Below are 6,263 nucleotides of genomic sequence, written 5' to 3' on the forward strand. Positions count from 1 at the left end.
CATGTAAAGACAGAGGCATTATAATTACATCTGTATATTCACTGGAAGTTATTATTAAGCCTAAAATCTCCCATTAATTCAGCGAGAATTAGATGTCTATCGGAGACATACAGTTGGATATTGCAATATCCAAAAGAAGTAGGTTTGGTGAAAAAAAAGATGTGAAAGGGCCGTAGTAGGCAGAGCTCAAATAGGCCAAGTTCATCATTGTTTCACCGGCAGGAAAAACAGATCCAGGAAACTTTCTTGTCTTTTTTGTTTAATACACATATGCCCACTTTCCTAATGGGATTGCTATCCCAAATTATTTTCATCTGCTTAAAAGTCATATACCATCAAATCCCAGAGGCCCGCCACCGCACTGAACACCCAAGCCCAAGGCATTTGTGCTCAGAGGCAGGCACTAGAATTGGACTAAATTTTGGCATCACGAGGGTACAATGGCTTGGAGCCTTTGGGCCTTCCATGATCTTCATCATCCCCACCCTAAACCCATCCAAAGTGTCCTGGGTTAAATTGTGCCCCCTCCTGTCCAGAAAGAGGTATGTTGGAGTCCTAATCTGCAGTACCTCAGAATATGACCTAATTTGAAGATAGGGTCTTTACAAACATAATCAAGTTAAATTTAAGTCATTAGGGTGGTATCTAATTCCAATATGACTGGCATCCTTGTAAAAAGAGAAACTTTAGAAACATGGACAGATGGGTAGAGACACAGAGAGAAGATGGTCATCTACAAGGTATGGAGAGAGGTCTGGAACAGACCCTTCCTTCACTACCCTCAGAGGGAACCACTGCTGCCAACCCCTTGACTTTGGACTTCTGGCCTCCAGAAATGGGAGACGATAAGATTCTGCTGTTTAAGCCACCCAGTTTGTGGTACTTGTTACTGCGCCCCCAGCAAACAAATACATCCAGTAAACACACTGTTTACGTAAAAACAGTTCGCTTGTTAATGTATCAATTGAATTATTTTAGAACAAGTCTAGAGTCATTTCATTCCCTCGTGGCAGGCAGAATGGCCATGCCATTTTCTCTGAAGTGAAATCCTTACAATATAAAAAGTTGATCTGCAAACAATTTTACATGTTAAACCCAAGAAGATTTATAAATTCTCAGATGATCTCTAAATTGACAAGAGGAAAAAAAAAGGAAACCTTTTCCTCATTGCCAAGTCCTTTATCAAGTTCACTTCCATGATGCTTCCCATTGAAATTGAAAACTGTCAAAGAATCGCTGAGATTTATGATGAGTTGTTTCTATCCACAACAGAATGTCAACACCAGTTAAAATTTGACAACCATAATCTAGATGACAATTTTGTGATTGGGTCCAAATGTAATTTTTTCTTCCCCTGCTGCTGCAATTGACCAGGCCTTATCATTTACTTTATTGTGATATCAGCCATGATACCTTTTTTCCCAAAAGATCACCTAAAGCACGTAAACTCACCAGGGTCAGATAAATATTAACTTCTCAAAGAAAACCCTAGAGGGCTCAAAAGCAAACCTTGTAATTCAGCCGATGGATTGTGCATCACCTATGGAAAGCTGTTCAGGATGGGAAAAGTATAACTAAGTATAATTTCCTGACTTCGCTCTCCCACTCCTAACATGTTAGACATGTCAGAGAGTCGGAGACCATGAATCCAGAATAATTCCATGAAATGCCAATGCACTCTGTCTGTATATCTTTTTCTAAGTGTTTTACTTCCAATATTTACATTTGCATGATGCCTTCAAGGAAAAACCTAGCCTCATTATTTATTCTCCATGTTGTACCTGCCAGAGCAATATGCCCTGCCTTGACATTCCCTTTCTTAGTGGGGTACTCATAACCCCCAAAGGGATGAAGGACAAAGGAAAAGGAGGGGGCACTGACTGTGATCCATGCAGTGCGAGAGAGAAAGAGCTAACCTATGGTGAACCCGCTGTGATGAGACAACTGCCCCACCCTCTAGACTGCCTTGAGCCTGGAGGCCTCCTAGCCACAGGACTCAGTGCAATTCAGTCCTATTCCAGCCTAGGGGCTTTGCATCTGTAAGATAAATACATCACAAATATAAACCCTCCAACCAAAAACCAAAGGATCAGATTTACATGTCAAATTTAATACTTCTCTAAACCAGAGTTACTGGAAAGTGACATGATTTTCCACTGCAAACCTCTAGTCTTCTGCTGCATCTTTTTACTGGAAAGCAATAACAGGATGCCTGAGTCAATCATTTATTTAGTCTTGAATGCCAGCAGCTGAGATAAATAGTGTCCCTCATTGCCACCAGTAGAATGGACCGAAGAGAAGGAAAACACTACAAAGGAAAACAAAATTAAAAGAAATGGAAATGGAGGAGAAAAACCAAGTACATGTAGAAAAAAACAGGAGAATTCAGACAATGAACGCTACAAGCCTCTAGGTGAAAAGTTGTTGGAGAATATGGGGATATTTACTCAGTGACAAAGAATATTGAAACAATGCCAGAGGTCACTTATCCCTCAGTGACTTCTTAATCACTTACTAATTCACATAAGGTGATTTGGTGGTCACCACCTTAACCAAGTGATCAAACTTAGCCTGTCTAATAGAAGAACATGATTTGCCTCCTAATGAGATACAATGTGACACACTACAATGTGACATTCTTCCCACAAATGTGTAGCATATGCCTCATCATGACTCCAGATCTGGCATCCAGTTTCCGGTTATGCAGGGGTAGGGGAACAAGGCAGATAACACCAGGAGAAAGCAATCTGGCATATCCAGAATGTAGGGTGTTCTAAAAATGCCTTGGGTTCTCAAAAGTCAATGTCAGGGAGGGAGGGAGGAAAGGAGGGAGGGAGTAAGATAAGGAAGACTGTTGTAAATCAAAAGAGCATAAGGACATTAAAATATGTTGTAAACCAAATATAGTACATGAGCCTTGAATAAGTCCTGGATCTGGAAAAAATAGACTGGATATAAAAATACATTTTGTTTTTGGCAAAATGTGAGAAATGTAAATAAGGAATTAATATCACACAGTATTATGTAACTATTGTTAATTTTTAAGATGTGGTAATGGTGTTGTGATTATATTGAAGAATTGTATTCTTAGGAGATTCCTGCTGAAATATTCCATGGGGAAGTTCCTGCAATCTTCATTCCAAATAGTTCGCAAAATGAAAGTGCACTTATGTAGAGTGATAAAGTATATGTGGCAAAATACTAACAAATATTGAATCCAGGTGGAAGATACCCAAATGTTCACTATTCTTTCAACTTTTCTGTGTGCTTGAAAATACTCAGAATAAAAATAGGGAAGATGGAAAACAACTTTCAGGATCACCTGTCTTCCCCCAGTGCCTCCCTCCCCTCCTAGCTTCTATCCCAGCACCTTCTAGCCCAGATAAAAAAGAGATGCATTGGCTTTTTAAATAGCTTTATTTTATTGAGATGTAATTCATACACCATATAATTTACCCATTTAATGTCTGCTGAATATGGCTTTTAGTGTGTTCACAGATTTGTGCAACATCACCAAAATCAATCTCAGAGCATTTCCCTCACCCCAAAAAGAAACCCCACACCCCTCAGCCCTTACTCCCCAGCCCCCCAGCCCCTATCTCCCAAGCCTAGGCCACCGCTAGTCTAGTTTCTGTCCCTAGATGAATTTGATTGTTGCTTCTTGAAGATTTTATACATGTTGCCAAATTCTTTGGCTGTGGCCAACTCTTTAACAAAACAATCTGTGTCCTGCAGTGTCTCTTATCCCAGTTCTCTGGTTCTCTGCAGGAGATAAGAAGGAACTGGTATTACTCTTGGCTTCTGAAAGCCCAGGAGCCTCATAAGACCATGCCTCTTGCCTTCTGGCTATGCTGCTGAAGGAACTGAAGGAAAAGCATCAAGTCTGCTGGAGAGCACATTCAACCTTTCACTTGCTGAGGGCACACGGAGAGGCATTGCCCATCTTCAGCTCCCCATTGTGCACTGGGATCTTTGCAGTTGCATATTGCTTCCTGACAGCCCTTTGTGGTCTGGGGTTGGGGTACTTACTTCCTTCAGACTCCATCTCAACTCTCACCTCCATGGTGCCTCCCTGGAGGCCACATCTGAGGCTCAGGTAAGGTGTGAGCAAGGCACTTAGCTTCCTTAATTGAATCAACTGCATAGCAGTGCCAACAGCTACAACAAGCAAAGAACTTCTCCATGAGAGGACCTTTGAATAACTCTTTTCAAGACAATTCCATTATATCCTATTTCAAGTCAAAAGGCGCTAGAGTATTTATTTCAGCTGATTGTGTGTTGACTTGCAAGTGAGAACTGATCACTCCCAGAGGGGAACAACTATACCTGATGGTGCCTTTTGGAGGGGGCTTCGTGGAGGAAGGTTTTTCCAGTGTGAAAAGTCTGTGAATTTTGAGTCCATGAGTAGGACAGGAAGGTTTCTGAAGTAAGAATAGCATAAAAGATGGTGGAACTAAGAACCGCATGCAATCTGTTAAGGTTGGAGGGTGTAGTGTATGAAGTTTAGCACCAGATTACTGAATAAGCCCAAAGAGAAGAAACAGGAGTTGTATCTAAGCAGTCGTATTTCATTTATGCTTGCTCCCCACTGCATCTTCTTTGTCATGGATTTTTAGTATCAGTTACCTAGTAGATGCCCTGCTACATTTGCTGGTTTAAAATGGGTTTACCTAACCAGGGAATGATGTAAAGCCTGCCTTGATGTACTCTTTGCTTCATGTATCTCAGTTTTCCACCCTGGGAGCACCAGACCCTGACTTTCTAAGCTCCTTGTCTGCATCTCAGTCCTCTGCCTAGCACATATCTGTGGTACATGCAGGAAGAAAGCATGAGCCTCTTCACAGGGCACTTGTGAGACAAAGACACCCATTCCCACGAAGACTACATATGTGAAGGCCTGCCTTCAAATCCGCTTGTCTAATTTTGGTCATGAAGCAATATTTTCATCCAAAGAAGCAATTGATCTGTGATCTCAGCGCTTCCACTTGGAGGTAATGTAAACCCAGAAATAGACCCTATAGTTTGGTTTTTAACCATAAATAAAGATGTAAAAATCCAAGAAAAAAGAGTGAAAAATAGTATAATTTCCCAAGATCAACCACTCCTGCAGGCCTGAAGGTAGCCTCAGGTTTTTCTGCCATTAACTAAAGCTTTCTAGGAGCTCATCTAAAGCCCAAGAGAGCAAACCCAGAGAGTCACTGTTCCTGCTCAGCACTTCAGGTTAAGAGGTTCATTTTATAGCTCTTTTTGCCCCTATCAAATGGGTCCCTCCTCCCCACCCCCAGCCCATGTTGGTTCTCCCCTTCTCTCCCACCCTCTTTCAACAGCATCATTTTTCCACCCTTAACAGCCATCTAAGGATAGTTATCCAGTGAACACAGACCTGGGTTAACTGGTAATAGTAAAGTCAAAGGCTTATGTTTTTCCCTGCAATAGGGCAATATTTTTCATCTCTTATTTTCCTTGGCCAGAAGGAAGATGTCATTCAGGGAACCCCAGGTGTTTTGAAGATGAAAAGGAAGGTAGGGGGCCTGGCTCAGTGCTTATTAACCACAGAGAGAATTTGGTTCACTTCAAGAAATAGTAAAATAATGGCAATGGAGAGACAATGCCTCTTAATGAATTCATGTGAGTAAAGTACGAGGTGACCAGTTTGGGGACATGCAGTCCTGAGGCTGCCTTCTGAAGAAGGAAAGCAAAACGATTGTTTTCTATTAGAACAGAGTATTTACTTCCTTTTCCTGCAGCACCCAGGGCCACCGGATTCCATATTCCGAGGCCAGGGCTGCCTCTCCCAGTGCTCTGGCTGCCCTTCAATTTAAATAAGGCAGGTGACATGCGACCACCGGCCCGAGGCAAGAATAATTTCAGGTGCTCCCTCAGCCAGGTGAACTGCTCCACTTCCCAAAATCCTTTCCTCAGGGCTCAGGAGACCCCACCCTCAAATCCCACCCACCCACAGAGTTGGGCATCTCTAGCACACTACCCTTGCTGTGTCAGACCGGGTCCCATGAAACGTATCAACCGCCTGGAAAATAAAACAACCTCCCAGGGGCTCGTAATAAAAGGAAGGCAAGAGCAGGGGAAACAGGAAAGCTACGGAAATAAACCCCAGAGACTGCCTTTAATCCTGGACAGGTGGCATTTTGGCACAAGCGCACTGAAATCACTTTCCTCCCCTGGGCTGCAGGGGTGAATCCCTTTCCCGGGAAGACCGATACCCCTCAACCTGGAGAGGAGATCGTGCCGGGGGAGGAGCCTGG

Source organism: Symphalangus syndactylus, chromosome 24 (genome assembly GCF_028878055.3).
Source record: "Symphalangus syndactylus isolate Jambi chromosome 24, NHGRI_mSymSyn1-v2.1_pri, whole genome shotgun sequence".
Classification (NCBI taxonomy): domain Eukaryota; kingdom Metazoa; phylum Chordata; class Mammalia; order Primates; family Hylobatidae; genus Symphalangus; species Symphalangus syndactylus.